The 21,840-nt window shown below is 36.3% G+C and overlaps 1 pseudogene; it reads right to left on the bottom strand.

Annotated features, from left to right (window-relative positions):
* Positions 1–19,590: 19,590 nt before the first annotated feature.
* Positions 19,591–20,180, bottom strand: LOC140516791 (deoxyuridine 5'-triphosphate nucleotidohydrolase pseudogene; annotated as a pseudogene).
* Between the last annotated feature and the right edge of the window lie 1,660 nt (positions 20,181–21,840).

Here is a 21,840-nt window from a genome sequence, read left to right as displayed (position 1 = left end):
ATTTCACATTTTCTTCTATTTTCCTTTTCTTTTGGCTTTGTGTTTTCATTTATTGATAGATCATGAAATCATTAGCTTCCATTTACCCAAGTCTAACAATGTTACTTTTCCCTCCCCAACTCATTAATCTTCAGAGGCTTTCTATCACATCCATGAACAAATACACAATCTTCTGCTTGGCTTTTAAAGCCTTTCATGCCCTAGTCTCTCTCTACCTGTCAAATCTTCTTATACTTTATTCTCCTCCTTGTACCTTGTGATCCAATGGGAATGATGTCCGTGCTGTCTTTTGCACACAGCATTCCATCTTCTGATTCCAGACATTTTCTTAGACTATTTCCCATGCCTGGACTGGTCTCTTTCCTCATCTCTCAAACATTATGATGGCACATGCCACAGAGTGCAGCTTTGATAAGTAAACTTAAATTCAAACATTATTTTGTATTGAAATACTCAGTAATTGGTTCAGTATTGTATGTCAATTTCATGATGCCATGTTTGCCAGGGTTTCGGATAGTGAACAATGCTCTCATGCCTTCCCAGTCACTAATGGAGTGAAACAGTGCTGTGTGCTTGCTCCCATGCTTTTTAGCATGATGTTTGCAGCCATGTCGTCAAATGCTTTCAGTGAGGATGAACACAGCATCAAGATCAACTACTGTACTGATGGTAAGTTCTTTAATTTGAAAAGGCTACAAGCCAAGTTTGCAGATGATTGTGCACTGAATGTAGCCTCTGAAGCTGAGATGCAACAAAATATGTATCAATTCTCTGTTCCCTGTTCTAATTTTGACATAATAATTAACACCAAGAAAACACAAGTTCTCCATCAGCCACCACCACACCATTCATAGGTGGAGCCATCAGTTACAAGAAATGGAGAAATTTTGTATGCTGTGAATAAGTTCACTTAGCTTGGTAGTGTACTCTCCAGGGATGCATACATTGACAATGATGTTGATGCATGCATTGCCAGAGCTAGGTCAGTGTTTGGGTGGCTCCAAAGAAAAGTTTGGGAGAGAAGAGGCATTAGACTGATTATCAAACTGAAGGTCTGCAACTCAGTTGTGTTGACCTTATTGTTGTATGCCTGTGAAACATGGACAGTCTATTAGCACCATGCCAGGAAACTGAATTGCTTCCATTTAAACAGTCTTAGGAAGATTCTGGGGATCACCTGGCAGGACAAGGTACCAGACACTGAAGTCCTTGCTCAAGCTGAACTGCCAAACATTCAAACTATACTTCAGAAAGCGCAACTCTGATGGGCTAGCCACGTTGTTCAAATGCAAAATATATGGTTGCTAAAAAGACTTTTTTATGGAGAACTCACATGGAGAGGTGATCACATGGTGGTCAGAAGAAGTGATACAAGGTCACTCTCAAGGTCTTCTCAAGAATTTTGGATTTGACTGTGTAACATGGGAGACAGTGACAAAGGACCACTTACCATGGCATGCCCATATCAGAAAGGGTACTGAGTTCTATGAGCAAAGCAGAATTGAGAGAGCACAAAGTGAATGTAAGATGCACAAATTTGGAGTATTTACCCCCAAAATTCAAATGGAATATCTGTGCCCAACCTATGGGAGAGCATTCCAAACTTGTGTTGGTCTGATAAGCCACAGCTGGACACACTGAAAATTCACTTTATCATGGTAATGTCATTTTGGTCCTCTGAAAACGAAGGACAACAACCAAGCAATTAGTTTAGCGTCAGACAATAAATATTTCTTGACTACTATGTGCCAGGAACTGTGCTAAGTTCTGGGAAAACAAAAAGGGGAAAATGATAGTTCCTACCCTTAAATAGCTCACAATTAACTGGAGGATTCAAGGAACAAGCAAATACATACCAACAAGTTGTCTATCTATTTACATATCTAATAGGAAATAAGTAAGAGAATTAAGGCACAGGAATTAAGAGGGGTTGGATAAGGTTTCCTATAGAATACAGGATTTTAGTTGGGACTTAAAGAAGCCAGGTAAGCCATTATACAAAAATAAGGAGACAGAGCACTCCACTTATGGGAGCCTGTCAGAAAAAAATATTCAGAGCTGAGAAATGGAATGCCCTTATAATGGAACATTAAGGAGTCCAATGTCATTGAACTGGAGAGTATGTGGTGGGGAGCAAGGTATAATAAGATTAAAGAAATAGAGGAGGCTAGGTTATGAAGAACTTTTAACACCACACAGAGGATTTTGTATTTGATCCTGAAAGTGATAGGGAGCACTGGAATTTATTGAGTGTGTGTTTGTGGGAGGTGTGACATGGCCAGGTTTACACTTTGTAGGTTGCAAGTCTAAGGGACTGGAAGGATGATATTGCCCTCCATAATAACAATGAAGATAGGGAAGGGGAAGAGGCCTTAGGGGAAAGATAACGATTTCTTTTTTAAACATTTTTGAGTATAAGATTCCTACTAGACAAACAGGTCAAGATGTCTGAAAGGCATTTGAAAATAAGAGATTGGATATCTGCAGAGAGGTTGGGGCAAGATTGATAGATTTCAGGTCATCTACATAGAGATGATAAGTACATCCCAGTGAACTGATGAGATCACCAAGGAAAGTAGTGGAGAGTGAGAAGAGAAGAGGGTCCAGGATAGAGTCCTGACAGATACCTATGATTAAAGAGTATGAATTGGATGAGGAATCATCAAAATAGATAAAGAACATTCAGATACATAGGAGAACCAGGGGAGAATGGTGTCCACACAAACCTGGGTGTAAGAGAGTATCCAGGAAGAAAGGGTAACTAACAATGTTAAAAACTCCAGAGAAGTCAAGGAGAATGAGATTGAGCAAAGACCATTTGATGGCCTCCACAGAACTCCATATTAGAAGATGGATTCTAATTCCTGTAGTGCCAATGTGATATTCACATTGCCCACCGTGGCCGTGAGTATCAGAGCACAATTCTGAATCATGAAATACCACAGACTCTCCACATGGAAAGCAGAAGAAAAATATTTATTAAGACACCAGAAAACCAAATCCATCATAGTAACAAAAATCAATACACAACAACAATGCAGAAAACAACACTAGCCCCAAGCCTTTGACCTGTTAAGCTTCCCACCAATCAGGTCCATTAAACAAAAGTCACAACCAAGTCCTCTTCAAAAAAATCATAATCTCTCATTCATTATGACCAGCAACCTGCTAACCTGCATCCTTCCTATCTCTGACTGGTGTTGTAACTAACTTCCTCTCAGCTCTGCCTCTTCCTGCTCTGTTTCTTCCTGTATTAGCCATTCAGCAAACTCCATAGGCTTCAAGTGACTCAGACTCATTTGATCCAGGCAGGTTGTATGGGCCTATTAATGAATGAGAAAGATTACCCCATTTTAAATTACCATTACAATTCCTTTCCCAGTTTCTACCTGTATCAGCTTTTGGCAAGTTACTTTATAACTCTAGGTTTGTTGTGTCATCTAGAAACTAAGAGTATTGGGATTTATAATATGCAAGTTTCTTTTTTAGTGATAAACCCTATGACTCTCTGACTTAGGACTGGGATAACTAGAAGGATATCAAAGAAGACTGTAGCATCAACAACTATAAACTCAAGCAAAATTAAGAACCAAGTTGGAGCAAGGGTTATATTTTATAATACATTATAACTACAAGATATATATGACTTAAACCTGAAGAAGAAAAATTGGCTTGATTGAGTTTTATTTATAGACTGAAAGGCTAAGAAGCTTCATCTGAAATACTCTAATGTGATTCTAAACCTTACACTAGGAAAGTTCTCTTAGCCTTCTAAAGCTATTAAGCATTAGAGCTGAGAGCAAAGACAAAAGACACTAATGGATTTTTCTTGTTCAGTTTTTAGATTAGCACTCTTCTTAGTTCAGTCATCTGGCTTTGGAACCATTAGGTTTAGTGTTCCCCATGGAATTTCTCTGCATTCCTTAAACCTTGCTTTTTTTTCCTCTCGTGGATAAGTTTTTTCTCTGATAAACAAGAGGACTATTTAAATGCAATCCCAATTTCTATTTAAGGAATGACAATTCTACAATCATTTTATGATTAGGGAAAACATTTTACTTACAAGTTTATTTAAAATAAATCTTTATAATAGTAATTTATGGAAAAGTATTGATAGTACTATCTTATTTGGATATGTTTTATTATTTATTACTGTTATCATTACTTAGTGAACAATGTATTTTATTTGCAATGCAAATAAATGGGGAAGAGTGGAAGCATTTCCAATCAGTTGAAGTTATGGGGGTCAGACTCTGAAAACCTCCTTGAACTCCCCTTAAATCTTCCCACTTAATCCAGTCTTTCATATTCAAATCAGTTGCCCTTGGCCTAGCCTGTCTTGTTACCTTTTCATTGCCCCCACCTGCTTCCCACTCAAACCCTCAATTTTCTGATATCTCCAGATTACCGCCAGCTGTTTCCAACCCTCTGCCAGTCACCCCAGTCCCATTGAGGTCCTCCTTGGACTTCTCAAGACCCCTCCACCCATCACCCTAGACTACCAGACCATCCCCAGATCACTCCTACAGCCTTTTCTGTATTTAAGTTCCATCTCACCTCCATGAAGGTGCTCAGATTCAATTCATCTCAGACTCTGTCTAGTTGAGGTTCTATCTAGCCCACTTGTGAATACAAGCATTACAAATGCTTAAGCTCCTTACCAGTCAACCCAATATGGTTAATCTTTAATAAACTTTGTCTTTCTTTGGCTTTAAGAAGGCTTGCGTAGAATTCTTTCAAGCAGGACCCAGAACATCAGTATTTCAGAGTTCTGAAGCACCCCCTGAACTTCAACAGAAGAATTCAGCAAAAATACTGCCTTTTAACAACAATTATTTTATATAGTTCAAGAAATGTTAGTAGTAGTAACAAATCAAAAAACAGAATTAAAGCCAGAAAGATAGGCACAGATGAGAGGAAACTTTCTCCATGTACAGATAAATTGATGACTTACTAAGGAAATCTCAGGTAATTAGGGGAAAAAAAAATTAATTGAGATAAGTAATAGTTTCAGGAAAATAGAATCATGTATTTTATATAAAGCAAAAGCAAATTCAGGGAGGAGGAATATAAAGGGAAGTGCAATTCAAAATATTTATAAAGATGTAAAATAGTGGGAAGTTAATCTGTCATATGTATTTTATTTCTACCTACCTGCCATAACTATCTACACAGCTGTACATATATATGTATGCATACATATGCATATACACACACACATACATACATATACATATATATTTATGTGATAGCTTAATAAGTTTAGAATGTGTGTGGATGTGTATGTCATTTTCAAAAATTTATTTATTTAACTTTTAACATTCATTTTCATAAAATTTTGGGTTCCAAATTTTCTCCCCATTTGTCCTCTCCCCCCACCCCAAAACACCAAGCATTCTAATTGCCCCTATCACCAATCTACCCTCTCTTCTTTCATCCCTCCCTTCCCTTGTCCCCATCTTCTCTTTTGTCCTGGAGGGCCAGATAATGTGTATGTCATTTTTAGGATTACTAATATGTGCATATTCTAAACAGATTAAACAGGGAACAATCAGGGGAAATATTAAACTCAATCTCTAAGGTCAATAAACCTAAAAGCATACATTACCTAGGAAGAATTTTCTATTTGACAAAAAGTACGGCAAAAACTGGAATTAGTTAAGCAGAAATTATGTTTATATCAACACCTCATAGCTTGTACTGCAAGAAACTCATATACTTACTTGAATATCAAAGAACATGGTATAGAAACAAAAGAAAACACAATTAGGTACCTTTCAAAGCTATACATAGGGTGAACTTTTAACTAAATAATTGATAGAAGCAATTACATAAATAAAAATACTTAATTTTGATTACATGAAAATGAAAAGATTTTTCCAAATTAAATTAAATTTGTCAGAAAATTAAATAAAATTAAATCTATCAGGAAAATTGAGGGAGGGGGTGGACAGACTTTTGTAGCAAATATATCTGACAAGAGTCTAGTATTTAAAAGTTACATAAACATACATAAAGATACATAAACAATTAAAAGACATATAAAAAGTCCAAAATCCATTGCTCAGTAGATAGGTTGACAATTGTATGAAGAAAGAACTCTCAAAAAAAAAAAAGACTTGCAAACTATTTACAGTCACATGAAATATTGTCTTCAATCACTAATAAAAAGAGAAATGTGAAACAATTCTAAGGTTTTAATTCATACCCAGGGAACTGACAAAGATGGAAAAGGTAGGAATAATCAATATTCATTGGGTAATGGAAAAGTAAGGATAAAACAGTGCTAGTGGAACAATGAATTTTTCCAGCAATTTTGGGAAGAAATTTGGAATTATGAAAAAAATTCACTAAAATTTCTATTGGATCTTTTAAGACAGAAATACCATTGCTTGGCCGAAGCCATAAGAAATTTAATGATACAAAGAAAAGAATCCATATAGGTCAATAGAAGTATTTTTTTCTAGTAGCAAAAATGTGGAATCAGAATTGATAGAAATCAATTAGAGTATAGCAAACAAGTTATGGTAAATAAATGTAATGGAATACTAATGTGCTATAAGAAATAATGAAGATGACAAATACAGATGCAGTGGGGAAAGTCTATAACCCTGAATAGCTGATTTCATTTCTTTTCTTTCACTCCTTCACCTTTCCAGCTCAAGTGAGGCTTGTGATTTGTGGGTTTAGGAACTCAGAGATTAGTTGTGAACCTGTAGTACTAGCTGCTCTGCAACACTTGGTCTTGAGCATGAGCACAATTTGAAGGAATAGCTTTTTTAGGGCATGCTACACAGAAAAGAGCATGGACTTCACATACAAATCAACAAAAAGTAAAGAAGAGACTATGAGGAAAACAACATGTATAATTAGCACTACAGCAAAAATAAAACAAAATAACAACTAAATAATTGAAGCTGAATTCTGAGAAATTAAAATGATCAACTTTGTGCCCTCAAAAATATAAGAAGGAAACTTTCTTCTTTCTTTGCTGAGGTATGGGGACAATAACAGCTAGGTGGCACAGTGTGGATAGAGCACCAGTGCAGGAGTCAGGAGGATCTGAGTTCAAATCTCACCTCAGACACTTGACACTCACTAGCTGTGTGACCTTGGGCAAGTCACTTAACCCCAATGGCCTCATCTTGGGTCATCTCCAGTCATCCTGACGAATATCTGGTCTCTGGATTCAGATGACTTTGGAGGAGAAGTGAGGCTGATGACCTGCACAGCCCTCCCTCGCTCATAAACGAAGTCAAGTGCAAGTCATGTCACCATTTCTCTGATGGCACAGTCTTCTTTGGCAGTGAAGGATGAACACACACACCGGGACAGTGGGTGGGGTCTATATACAACAACAAACTTTTTCAATATATTGATTTCTTTTGTTGGACTGTTTTACTCTTTTCTATTTTTTTTTTTTTATTCTTTGTTTGAAAGGATGGCTTCTTGGGAGGGAGAAGAGAAAGCCACATAGTAAAATGAAGGTGATAAAAATTTATCAACACATTTATCTTAAAATTAAACATATACATGTGATTTATTGAAATACTAATTTTATTATCTGCTCCTTGTTATTTTATTCTTGAAATATTTTTACTATTTAGCATTTAATTATTCATCAATTCTAATAATGCTTAATTTAAGCAAACATTTAAATGAAGCACAATTATAAGTAAAGAATGATTAAATTCTAATTTCAAAATAAACACTGACTCATAGTTTAAAAGTTCTTTATTTAAAATCTAGTTAGGTTTTACCCCTTTTCAACACACTAGGTTTCAAAAACGTAGCTTCAAATTCATGGTCATCCATCTATAATGGAGAGAAAATGAAAGTTACACCTGATCTTTCATTAGACATTTTTAAAAACTTCTATTCTACTAAATTCTGAGTAGTTTTCTTGAATAGAGATTTATGCATTAAGGAATGAATATATATTGTATACCTCTTGGCCATAAAAATCCTAATAGAGCTGATATGATATCAGGAATAACATATAGAGCTCTTTTCTATTTGAGACATAACAAATAGCAAAACTAATTTGTTATAACTTTATTCATTGTATTTTCTCCAGTTGCCATGGAAGGCTTTTTGACAGTAAAACTGTCCAATGGTACCAAGATGTCATTTAGGCTTGATATATACAAAATTTTCGAGCACACCAAGGAACAATAGAGATGGAAGTTTCAGTTCTGAAAACTAGCACTCAGATCGACTGAATGGATGAAGGTAATAGCTATGAATACCTTGGTTTTCTCAAGATAATACAACTGAATGTAAAGAAAAACCTGAAACCATGCATATTAAGTAATTGAATAGAATTCTGAAGTCTAATCTGAAGGGGAAGAACATGTTTAGAGCAAACAATTATGTGATATATGTCTTAATGTAAACTTTTTGATTGGAAAAATGGACAACAATGGATATAGAAAGTTTCCACATAAAATCCTGTATGATGTTAACAAAAATGAGCCTCTACCCACAAAGCAAACAAGAAAAATTAATACTTCCTTATGAAAAAGGAAGATGATTGATAGATGGTTTCAGGGTACACAATATACAGGTTAAAGTTTTACAGAAACACGTTAGAAATGACAGGTTTCATTCAATAATTCTAGATCTGTTTGAATAATGACTCTTTTGCAGGGATTGCATTATTTGAATTCATACAGTATATTTCTTTTGGAATGGAACCAATAGTCATGTTTTACAGAATTATCACTTTAAATTATAAGAATTCAAACATATGAAGAATTATTGGATTATTTTTTTCTGTAATTAATCAGGACCTAGTTGTAAGATTTACAATGGATATACTCTACTCAATTTGCTAAATTAAACTGAAATTGGTTTATCTCTCCACAGGGACTAAGAAGAGTTTAATATCCATAAGTAGAATCATAGGTGCTCCAAGGATGACTTTCATATGCACTCAATCAATAATATGTTGACAGGAAATGTCAAAAATGAATAAACTTTGTTGAACCAGTTTCTGGCTACTTCTTTCTAGTCTTCATCTCACTTCAGAAATTTCTCCTTGAAGAAAGGTTGAATCTATATGCCTTTACTCTCTTAAATTTGGAAGCTAGAAGACCAGGACTTCTCTTTTTTCAAGCTCTGGACAACTCTGTCTGTACCTCATAAAGATGCAGTGTATTGAATAATCAGTGTCCACTAATAAGAGGTATCATATGTAAATAGAGTTTAAGGCACTGTTTTACACATACACACACATGCACACAGTCTATTTATGTATGTACATATTATTTGCCCTCATAGAATTTCAGTTTCCTTGAAGGAAGTGATTGCTTTATTTTTGTCTTTGTATCATAAATACCTTAGCACAGAAATTGGCACATGAATGTGCTTAATAATAGTTTAATTCTAATGTCTTTCATTGACAAGAAAAAGAAAGAAAGAAAATACATTGTCTTATGGAAAACATATATGGCATAACAAGTCATAACCTAAAGCATTGTTGCATATATTCTTTTCCCCTGTAGTCTCTTGGTAAGTGGATTGCTAATAATAGTTTACATTAATTTGGCCCTCTTGCTTGGGTTGATACATAAACTTTTCAGGAAGTGTTGGTACTTTCTCTGCCATGATTTCTCATTCCCTATGATTTTTTTAAAAAAGATGTCTTTCCTTAATTTTCTTTTAGAGGATGCACTAAAGGGCTTCCTCTAGTTCTCATTCTGTGCTTACTGGGGAATTTACTATGTTCACAGATAAACACCATGCAATGCAATTTTATTGGAAAAAAAGAAGAGATTCAGACAAGTTAATACAGGAAAATTTGAGGAGGAAAGAAGCAAATTTGTTGGATGAATGAGAGAAGTGTCCATTGGGCATGTGGTAGAACTTAAGTTGTACCTCCAAAGAAAATGATTTCAATCTCCATAGCTGGAGAAGAACATTATAGGAATGAGTGATGGCCTCTTTAAATGAAAGGATAATTATGGTTATTCTTCACTTTCAATCTATAACTGAACTTATCTTTGTTTCCAGTCTTATATGTCTTAAATTATATCTCTTATGCTATTTATTGTATCTAAGTCATCATTGGTAATATGATGCAGGTTACTTGTCCACATCAGACATTTTCCCCATTGCCCTAAGGGTAGCATGGTATGGTGTAGAAAGCACTGAATTTAGAGTCAGAAAGACCTGAGTTCAATCCTACCTTAGACACATAGTATTTTTATGACCCTGGGCAAGTCCCTTAACATCATATCAATTCTGGTAGTAAATGACCAAAGAGTCACAGAGTTTGTGCACCTGCTGTTAACTCCAAAATTATCAAAGATTTCACACACATTATGAGCAAAAAGCTTTGTTCATTCTAAAGGGGGAGGGAAGTTAGATATATGTGTTGGAAACTACTCTAGTTGGCAACACAAGGGAGTGGAGTTAAACTGATATATTTGTGTGTAGAAAAATAACAAGACAGTGTAGTGTATCAATAGTGGTGAGGCATAACAGAAACAGTGAGGCAAAAAGTCCATTCATAGCAGGGTTTCATGTGTAGACCTGTTGGTGCTTCCCTGAGCTCAAGGTCCTTCACTTCAGATTTAGATACAGCAGTGTTCATTCAGAGGGTGAGTGTAAAGGATTGTTGTTATGCCAAGCTCAGAGCACAGCTTACTTGCTGAGCCTTAGCTCTAGAAAACAAAAGTGTCTTCTACTAGTAAAAAAAAAAAAAAAAAAAAAAAGGAAAGGCTAAAAAGAGACAGGTGGTTTTGGCATGGGGATCCTCACACTCACTATTACTTTTCTATAAAATTAGGAGGTTGGATGAGATGGCTTTGAAGGTCCTATTTAGCTCAAATATATAATCCTATGATAATTTAATTTATCTGAGATGAATATCCATAAGATCACAGTCATACAAATGTGAAAAAAAATCTGTTTATTAGAAATGTTAGTTTCAACAAGAGAAGAAAAAAGAAATTCAAGGAATTAGAATAGCACAGAAGAAACAAAACTAGACAGCAGATGATATGATGGTATACTTCAAGAATCAACCACAAAGCTATTTGAAATAAACAAATTTAGCAAAGTTGTAGGATATGAAATAAATCTACATAAATCACCTGTTTTTCCATATATTACTAACAAAGCTCAATAGCAAGAGATAGAAAGAGAAATTCCATTTCTGTACTGTAGACATTATACTGTAGACATTATAAAATATTTGGTACTCTGCTTGCCAAAACAAACCCAGGAACTATGTGAATACAATTAGAAAAAACTTTTCACACAAATAAAATCAGATCTAAATAATAAAAAGGACAATTCCACCTATATTAATTCACTTATTCAGTGCCACATCAATCAAAATATTAAAAAAATTATACAGCTAGAAAAATAATAACAAAATTCATCTGGAAGAACAAAAGGTCCAAGATATCAAGGGAATTAATGAAAAGAAATGTAAGGGAAGGTGGCTTAGGTGTACCAGATCTTAAATTGCATTATAAAGCAACAATCATCAAAACTATTTGGTATTAGCTATGAAGTAGAGGTGGATCAGTGGAACAGGTTAGGTATACATGACATAGTAGTCAATGATTATAGTAACCTACTGTTTGATAAACCCAAAGACTCCAGCTTCTTGGATGAGAACTCATTATTTAACAAAAACTGCAGGGAAGACTGCAAAACAATATGATAGAAACTAGGCATAAGCTAACATCTTACATTGTAAACCATGATAAAGTCAAAATTGGTATATAACTTAGATATAAAGGCTGATACTATAAGCAAACTAGGAGAGCAAGGAATAGTTTACTTCTCAGATTTACAGAGACAGGAAGAATTTATGACCAAACAAGAGATAGAGAACATTATGAAGTTCAAAATGGATGATTTTGATTACATTAATTGAAAAGTTTTTGCACTAACAAAACCATTGCAACCAAGATTAGAAAGAAAATAGACAACTGAGAAAGAATTTTTATAGGTAGCATCTCAAATAAAAGCCTTACTTCTAAAATATGTAAAAAATTGAGTCAAACTTATAAGAATACAGGTCATTTCCCAATTAATAGATGGTCAAAGTCTTCAGATGAAGAAATTAAAGCTATTCATAGAAATATGAAAAAAAATGCTCTAAATCACTGATTAGAGAAATGCAAATCAAAACAACTATTAGGTACCACATCACACCAATCAAATTGGCTAATATGATAAAACAGGAAAATTATTAATGCTGGAGAAAATGTGAGAAAATTGAAATGCTAATGCATTGTTGGTGGAGCTGTGAACTGATCCAACCATTCTGGAGAGGAATCTCGAACTATGCCCAAAGGGCTATAAAACTGTGCATATGTTTAGACCCAGAAATAGTACTTTTAGGTCTGTATCCCAAAGAGATGTGGGAAAAGTACCCACATGTACAAAAATATCTATAGTAGCTCTTTTTGTGCTGACCAAGAACTAGAAAGGGAGGGGATGCCTATCAATTGGGGGATGGCTGAACAATTGTAGTATATGAATGTAATGAAATATTATTGTGCTATAAGAAGTAATGAACAGTTCGACTTCAGAAAAACCTGGAAATACTTACCTGAACTGATGCTGAGTGAAGTGAGTGAAACCAGAACATTATACATTGTAACAGCCACAAATGAGTAGAACATCATACACAGTAACAGCTACAATGTGGGTAATGGACTTTGATAGACTTAGTTCTTCTCAGCAATGCAAGCATCTAAGATAATTCCAAAGGACATTTTGGAAAATGCTATCCACATCCAGGGAAAGAACTTTGGAGTCTTTTGCTCTTGATGTTGTTGTTTTCTTTCTTCTTGGATTCCTACATTGCTTGTAATTCTCCTTTGCAACATTACTAATGTGAAAATTGTTGTTGTATCTGCCTTTCATTTTTGAAGAGGACCATGACATCAGAGAAATGATGATATGACTTGCACTTGACTTTGTTTTGAGTGAGAGAGGGCTATTCAAAGTCATCAACCTCATTTTCTCCTCCTGAGCCATCTAGATCCAGTGATCAGATATTCATCAGGATGATTGGAGATAACCCAGGATGCAATGCAGGACATTGGTCTTTTAGGCTATGGATTATTCAGGTACTCACCTGAAGTGAGGTAAAGCCCATTGAGTGAATTTTTCACTTTAAAAAGTAGTCAGGGGATTGTCCCCTTTAATAGAAAAGAAAAAAAATAGATAAATCACATTGGGAGGAGCAGGAGCCTCAGGGTTGTTGTTTGGAAGAGAAATTGTTACTACTGACATTCACTCTAAGCCAGTAGGTTCCAAAACAGCCATTGAGTGGAGGTTGAACAGGGACTGAACTTAGATAATGTGAAAATACGTTTAATATGAATGCATATGTAGAGCCTATATCAAATTGCATGTCATCTTGGAGAGGAGGGAGAGGAACGAGATGAAGAAATTTAAAACTCAAAATCTTATGGAAATAAATGTTGAAAACTAAAAATTAATTAATTAAAAAAAATAAAATCTAAATGTTTAAGGTGATAGAGGTAGTATGACATGGTGCATAGAAAGCTGGCCTCAAAGCTAGGAAGACCTTGGTTCAAATACTTCCTCAGACACATATTGGCTATGTGACCTAGGCCACATCATTTAAATTTTCAGGACTCTGCGCAACTTTCTGAGAATATAAATTGCTGAGAAAGTACTCATTCATTTGCAATGATAGAAGAGATTTTCTCACCTGAGAATTTCCGGTACTAATAAAATAAAGTAGACCTAGTTCCTGTCTCTTTCCCTTTTTAAAGAGAGAGAGAGAGAGAGAGAGAGAGAGAGAGAGAGAGAGAGAGAGAGAGAGAGAGAGAGAGACAGACAGACAGACAGACAGACAGACAGACAGACAGGCAGACAGGCAGACAGGCAGGTAGGCAGACAGACAGGCAGGCAGAGAGACACAGAGACACAGAGACAGAGAAACAGAGAAAAACAAAGAGAGACAGACAGATAGAGACAGAGACAGAGGAGAACAGAGACAGACAGAGACAGATAGAGACAAAGACAGACACAGAGAGAGACACAGAGACATAGAGAGAGAAAGAGAAGCAGAGACACAGAGAGATACATACAGAAATAGAGAACCAGAGAGTCAGAGAGAGACAGAGATAGAACTAAAGAGACAGATAAACAGATTGAGACAGAGACAAAGAATAAGATAGAGAGACAAAGGCAAACAGAGACAGAGATCTGTATAGTATCCTAAGCTCTTAAGACACAAACACAAGTATATAAGACACACTTGCCCTTAAGGAACTTATCATCCATTGGTGGAAATAAAACTAAAAGATCTAAGAACCAATTTAGTTTATTACATGACACAAGTCCAGTGTTGAAAAACTTCTTTACTACCTACCTGATGGCTTCTACTTAAGAAGACCAATATTAAAGAATTAATTATTGTAATCTCCTCTAAGTGTGTTAATTACATTTAATACTTTCAAGGGCAGCGTGACACTTCTTTCCCATTTAAAAAATTTATTATTTTCTAAACAATTTTGCCTAGAAGCATTCTAGAATTCTGATCTTCTGAAGACATTTTTTTCAAAGTATTTGAGGGAATATTTCTACCAACCCCAAGACTTTGTTTTCTGAGCTACCCTCAGCAGTGAAATTGGATGCTTCTGTCTTCTAGGCTTGACACCTTTATGTTTCTTTTAAAAATAATAATATCATCTGTCTTTTTTAAAAAGTACTTTAAGGTTCACAAAACATTCTAAATACTTTATCTTGACCTCTGAACAATGTTGGGGGGTAATTACTGCAAGTATTGCTCTTTCAATTTGGCAGATGAGGAAACTGAGTTTAAAGGGTTAAAAGTTTTGTTACTATTCACGCAGCCAGTGTCAGAAGCAGGGTTTGAACTCAAGCCTTCTTGACTCCAATACACTTTGTAGATTCCTTTGGCCAGGTTATCTTGGAATGAAACTGTTCATTATTAATATCTTTATTGGATTAATACAGTGACACTTTTCAGAATATTGATGTCTCAGCAACTTTAATTTGAGAAGAAATGTCACTTAAGAAAGTAACTAGACTCTTCTTAAGCTCTTGTAAAAATAATATGTCTTACACCTGTCCTCCTCCCCTTACTGCAGTAAGTCTTTTAGTCTGAATCAATCCTAAACAACTTGACATGAGGATATTAATCACAAAGTTTACTTTCACCAAGTCATTACAACTATCATTCATTTTGTCTAATTTTGTCATGAAACTTTGGAGCTTTTTAAAAAATTGTTTGCTGTGGTGAAAAATATTATCAAGGATGAACGCAGACTTTGCCAACTCAGTGAAATTCCCTCCTGTGGTCCCAACTAATCATTGTAGAAACTGTTAAACTGATTTTTATGGTTCCCAAGAGTACCTTTGATCTTTTCAAAAGGTGCAGCCACCCAAATGTTCCCTCCTCTTAGGCATCATTTTCACTACTCATGCCTACTTTTATATTTACACTTGCTTTGGAGGTCAGAAGGACTTCTGAGACACTGAGTCTCAGAATGTCTTCTCTCACTTTCATTACTTATATCTATTTCTGCTTACTTGATGTTTGGAGATTTAGGGCTAAAAGCATTCTTAAAAGCTGTCTCATTCAACAAATCTGTGAAATAGATAGGAAAGACATTAATAGGTAGTCAGGTAAGCCAGGCTAGGATAAATAGCAGGGCACCCTGAAGAAAAATCAAAGGACAACATATACTGGCCTCAGACCCTGATGGAGACAGTCCAACACCTTTAAGCTAAGAGGCTTGGAAATGGCAATGCTTCTAAGCCAGTACCAATATCATTGCAGGCAGTCCTTTTGGAGATGCAGCTTGAATACTCCTCCTGAAGGTGCCCTAGCCGCAACTTCTAAGGACTCACAAAATAAACTTATTGCCAGCAAAGTTTTTGGAACTCTCATATAGTTCAACATGAGAAACTGATTCTTTATTCATGGAGATGAATTAAATGAAATATTGGTGGACTTGCATACTGATTTAATCATTTTGTAGAGTAATTTGGAACTATGTCCAAAGGGCTACAAAACTGTGTAATCAGCAATGCTACTTCCAGATCTATATTTCAAAATGATTTTTAAAAAGGGGAAAGGGTCTGTTTATACAAAAATATTTATAGTAGATCATTTTGTGGTGGCAAAAATTGGAAATGGAGGAAATGTCCGTCAACTGGGAATTAGATGAATAGGTTGTGGTATGTGATTGTAAAGGAATAATATTATGATTTAGGAAATGATGAGCAGGATGATTCGAGAAAAACCTGAGAAGATTTATATGGACTGACGTAAAATTAAGTAAGAAGAATTGGGAGAATATTGTATATAGTAACAGTAATAGTTTATGATGAGGTGAATGAAAACTCCAAGACACAGAGTTTGGGGGCAATTGATAATCAATTGATTAATTAGGCTAGCTGTCATTCAATAAATTAGTGACTAGCAGTTTCAGAAACCGAAGAAGCCAAGGGACATCTTGAAATACCTTAAATCCTTTCTGAAGTGGAACTCCCCTGATAAGTAGAACTCACCCCTGATTGGTAGACATTTAATGAGGAGATGGGCTAAAAGTTTTCTCTTCATTCTGCTGTGAATGTGTCTTGAGAATCAGCAGCCTCAAGGTATCTGTACAGGGGAAGCCATCTCAATTTGGACCTCTCTAGCTTTTCTCTTCATGAACTGGGTTGCCCTGAATTCCAATGGAGGGAATTAAGGACAAGGGTTCCTCCTGTAGGCAAAAGCTCTCTCAGAGTATTTTCTGCATATATTTTAAATATAAATTGTCTCCCAGTTGTGTAAGACCCCATTTATCTTGGGGGCTAGGAGCAAATGCCATTATCATCATCAGTCATGAAGCTGACTGACCTTTTGAGGAGTTGGGTTTTAATAGGAATGAAAGGAAAAGGGTGGGTGTCAAATTAATAATTCGTTATTAATAGGATAACATAATATTAATTCCTCTCAAGGATGAACAACTATGAATTACAGCTATTCTCAGAGAAATGATGAGCCCAGACAGTTCCAAAGGACTTACGAAGAAAAATGCTATTCACCTCCAGAGAAAGAACTGATAGAATCTGAATGCAGGTAGAAGCATGCTTTTTTTTCACTTTACTTTTTTGTGGTGTTTTTAGGGAATCTGTGTGTACTTTCACAACATGACTAATAAGGAAATATGTTTTGCATGATTTTACATGTATAGACTATATCAAATTGCTTACTATCTGCATGCGGGGAGGAAGGCAGAGAATTTGGAACTTGCAATTTTTAAAAAGATCCTAGAGCTCTTTATCATTTCCTTCTCCAGGTCATTTTATAGATGAGGGAACTGAAGCAAAGAGGATTATGTGCCTTGCCTACTGTCACACGGTTATTGTCTGAATCCAGATGTCAACTCAGGAAGATTAGTATTCCTAACTCCAGGTCTGGTGCTGCATTCACTGTGTGACCTACTTGCCCTAAAGAATATCCAGAAGAGGGCAACTTGGATGATGAAAGGACTAGAGGCAGTTCCATGTGAGAAAGAGTAGACGGACCTAAAAATATTTTTCCTGAAGAATAAATTACATAGGAGGCAGCTATTATTGATAGTCGTCTTCAGTTTTGATGTTTGCCACTTGGAAGCAAGGTTTGATTTGTTCTACTTGGCTCCTGAAGGCAGGAGTAGGGAGCAGTGTGGGTTGAGGGGAAATCACAGAAAAGCAGATGTCAGCTTGACTCCAGGGGGAAAAAATCTCCCTGACAATTAGACTTATTCCAAATTTGAATAGTTTGTCTGCCTTCAGAGATGGTTGGTTCCCTGGTAAAAGTGAGATCTACAAATTGGGAAGTTTAAAAGCCAAGTGTTAGAAAGTTTGTTGGGGGAAATTATATTTTTTTCTATGTTCAATTAGATCCCCTCCCTTCTGTTTTAAATTCTGTATTTCTGTATATTTGGTATTATCTCCCCTGCCTTCTAGATTTTTGTTTTCCTATATACCTTTATAAATCTTTCAAAGGATCCAATAAAATGCTTTCATCTTTGTAACCTGGCTTCACCCCATGTGTAACAGTGGAGTATGTTTACCTCACAACCACAAGGGGTCAGGTTTTACTAATCTGTTTAAGAACACTGTTACCCAGAGCATTTTATTTTCATGTTTCACAATATATGAAGATTATGACTCTAAAGTTTTTAAAATTTTTGACTATTTTAGCCACTAAAAAAAGCAACTTAAAAAAATGATCATTCTTACTTACTATCTACTTCTATTATTTTTTTGTTATTATGTGGGCAACTACTCCTCTGAAGCACATCTTATGACCATCTATGGCTTAGATAGATAAATAGTGACAGACGCAGAAATTAAGTGCCTTTTCCAGGGTCACAGAATTAACAAATATCAGAGGCAGAGTTTGAATTTAAGCACCTGGATTCCAAAATCAGCACTGTCTTTGCTATGGCCAAGTGCCTCTACAATACCCAAAAATTCAAATTGTATTAAATGTGGGCTTTTCAAACTAAATTATAAATCTTGTATGAGCAGCAAGAGGAAATGGAAAGAGTTCTGTTCTTGTAATCCTGAATACCTGGGTTCAAATCCTGCCTCTGATCCTTACTAGTTGTATCAAGGTGGACAGAAGCCCCTAATCTCTATTTGCTTTAGGCAACTCCTTACAATCTCTCTATTATAGTCCAAAGGGACCTTTGAGGTCATCAAGTCCAATTCTTTCAGTCAACTGAGGTCTACAGAGGTTAATGGATTTGTCAAAGCCATAGAGTGAAGAGGTATATCAGGCCAGATTTCAGTTCAAGTCTTTCTGACTCTTGAGTTCATCCTTCTATCCACTACCTATATCATCAAGAGAAATGTGAAAAACAAAATAAAACAGTATTATTTTTATTATTATTGTTAATAGTAGTAGTATCAGTAGTACTGCTAGCTGTAGTAGTAACGAGAAGATCGCTTATATCTTCAAGGCCTTGTTAACATGTAAATGAAAATTCATAGTAATATTCACCAGGAAAGAAATTATTGCCTCAAATCTTCAAGCAGTCCTCTTCCAGCATAAAATTGGAGCCAGCACTGAGGTAGATTACACTCAAGATGAAGACTGTCTTCCAAGATACTCAGATCTTTGGGAAATCGACTGGGTGATTTCAAGCTGAAACAGTTTGCCTGAAGAAAAAGTAGACTGTTTTACTGTTTCTTTGTTCTTTTTTCTTTAAGTTTTTTTAAATCTCTCAAACTGAGAGATACCTGCTGACAGATATTTAATACTGGGAGTCTGAAATATCTGAGTTCAAATCCAGCTTTTCAAACACTAGTTTCATGACCCTGAGCTAGTCATTTAACTTCCATTTGCCTCAGTTTCCTCAATTTTAAAATAAAAACAAAAGCACTTAACATCTCAAGATTGTAATGAGGACCAAATACTTGGCATATAATAGGTACTCCCTTGAAGAAAGCCTGGGAATCTATAGGAAGGAGGTGAAGAGTAAATGTATTCCAGTTATAGGAGACCATCTGTGCTATGTCATCAAGTCAGGAGATAGAGTATTGTATATGGAGAACAAGGAATAATTTGGCTAGTCCAGCTTTATTTTTTTTTTAAGCAGAAATTCACTTTATTAACTGTTTTAGGGGGAAGCTGCTCTAACTACTCTTTATATAACATTCGTTGTGACCAGTTGAACCAAAACCTTCTGCTCCACGTTCAGTGTCATCTAAGCCTTGGACCTCTTCAAGTTCTGGATAAAAAACCCGTTCACAAATCAGCTGGGCAATCCGGTCACCCTTTTTCACTTCAAATGTTTCTTTGCCAAAGTTAAAGAGTACAACACCAACATTTCCCCTGTAATCTTCATCTATGACACCAGCTCCCACATCTATGAAATGTTTTGCAGCCAAGCCAGAACGTGGAGCAACTCTACCATAACACCCAGGAGGGAGAGACATCTGAATGTCTGTCTTCACAATGGCTTTCTCCATGGCTGGTATTGTACAATCATAGGCACTGTACAGGTCGTAGCCCGCGGCCCGCGCAGACCCCTTGGAGGGGGCCGTGGCGTGCTCCGAGAGGCGGGAGAAGCGGAGGCGCACGGAGCTGTCCTCGGGCTGCGCGGCCCGGGCCCGCTTGCTGGGGGACGTGGCGGCCGGGGTGGCTTGGGTGCAGGGCATGGCTGCGGAGAGAGCTAGTCCAGCTTTAAATGAGGAATACTTAAAGTGCAGTAATTTGTTCTGACCCTTTCACATTTGTTTTACCTTCTAACCAATGTCATGCATTTGTAAGATGACTGGCCAGGGTCCCCTTGGGGAGAGTATATCCAACGATTTTGCTTAGGACAGCGTCAGAAAGAACCAGACTCGAGGTCTGTGACGTTGGCCATGTCACCATAATCATTTTACCTTTTAACTTTTTAGGCAATTCTTTCATACCAGCTTTCATACGAAGAATTGCCCATTTCAGTGAAATCATAGGTTTGGCAATGGTGTGCTGGAGCTGTCTCAAACAGGCTCACAAGAGTTGATTTTTAAATTTTCATTGTAAACATTTGAACTTCAGAAATAAGCAAATGCAATAAATTAGGGCTATTGTTTTGTTGATTGGTAAAACTTGAGAAAGTGATACGGACAATATTAATAAAGCAGATTGAATTTAAAAATAGGTACATTTTTACTCCTTTAGAGCTGGGTGCTAAACGTTTCCAAACACATCCCAGGGTCTAGCGGCACACCCCTCCCCCCCCCAAAATACTATAAAATTGACAAAACTGTGCCTTTATTTTACCAAAATGCTCCTGTGAAGTTGGCATAATGAGCATTATCACTGCTATTTTACAGATGAGGAAACTGAAGTACAGATATTTTAAATGTTTAACCCCTGGATTTATATGTGTATGTACAAATGTATGTATATATGTGTAGGAACATATATTCACACACACACATATATATATATATATGTAGGTGTATTCACATAGATATTCACACATTTAAAACTTCAAACACACATATACACACACACACACACACAACAGCAATAGTAACAATAACATCAACCTATATCTCAATATCAGGGCCAGAGCTTGAATTTAGATTTCCTTACTTTAAATTGAATCTTTGGTATTGAGGGAGAATAGGAAGTTGCTCATTTGTCCTCATTTTACTGCAGCTTCCATGAATTAGAATTAGCCAGGATTATAACAATTAAAAGGCCAACTGGGATTTTATCCAGGTATGGAGTGTGCTTCCTTCTGGAGATTGATCTCTTACTCCTTGTGGCCATCAGTGTTGGCATTCATCACCTTATAGCTCTTTACAATCCTGTAGAAACCCTCCTAGACACCACTCCCAAGGGGTCTTACTCAGTGAGGGCCCATTCTCCTGGGACCGTTCTCTCTGACACCTTCAGGGACAGGAACTGTCTTCTCTATTACTAAGAGAGGAATACCTCTCTTGCTGTTCTCAGGTTGGACTCTCCTCATATTGACATCTTGATTGCTAACTGCCCCATCCGATGACCCCCCCCCCCTGCCCCCAACCACCACACATATCTTAACTCTACTATCTAGTAGTCCCAATTGAAATCATTCCCAAGTTATGACTCTGGGATTATCTCAGGGTGGGAGAATATGATCTTGGTGACCTGAAAATCTAAGGAAGCAAGGATAGTGCTTCTGTACTCAAGCTCAGGCCCTACGTAGCTTTGGTTTCTCCCCTATTGTGTTCCTGAGCTTTTCTTTCATTCCTAGAAAGCTGTTCATGCTTTAATACATGCAACACGTAATGCTGCTGTCTTTCCATGGAATATAAAAGACCTTTTGGCCCTTTGGGATAAAGTGTTGT

The sequence above is a fragment of the Notamacropus eugenii genome, chromosome Y (assembly GCF_028372415.1).
Source record: "Notamacropus eugenii isolate mMacEug1 chromosome Y, mMacEug1.pri_v2, whole genome shotgun sequence".
NCBI lineage: Eukaryota > Metazoa > Chordata > Mammalia > Diprotodontia > Macropodidae > Notamacropus > Notamacropus eugenii.
The sequence above is the reverse complement of the archived record's forward strand: the minus strand, read 5'-3'. Positions and strand labels throughout refer to the sequence as shown.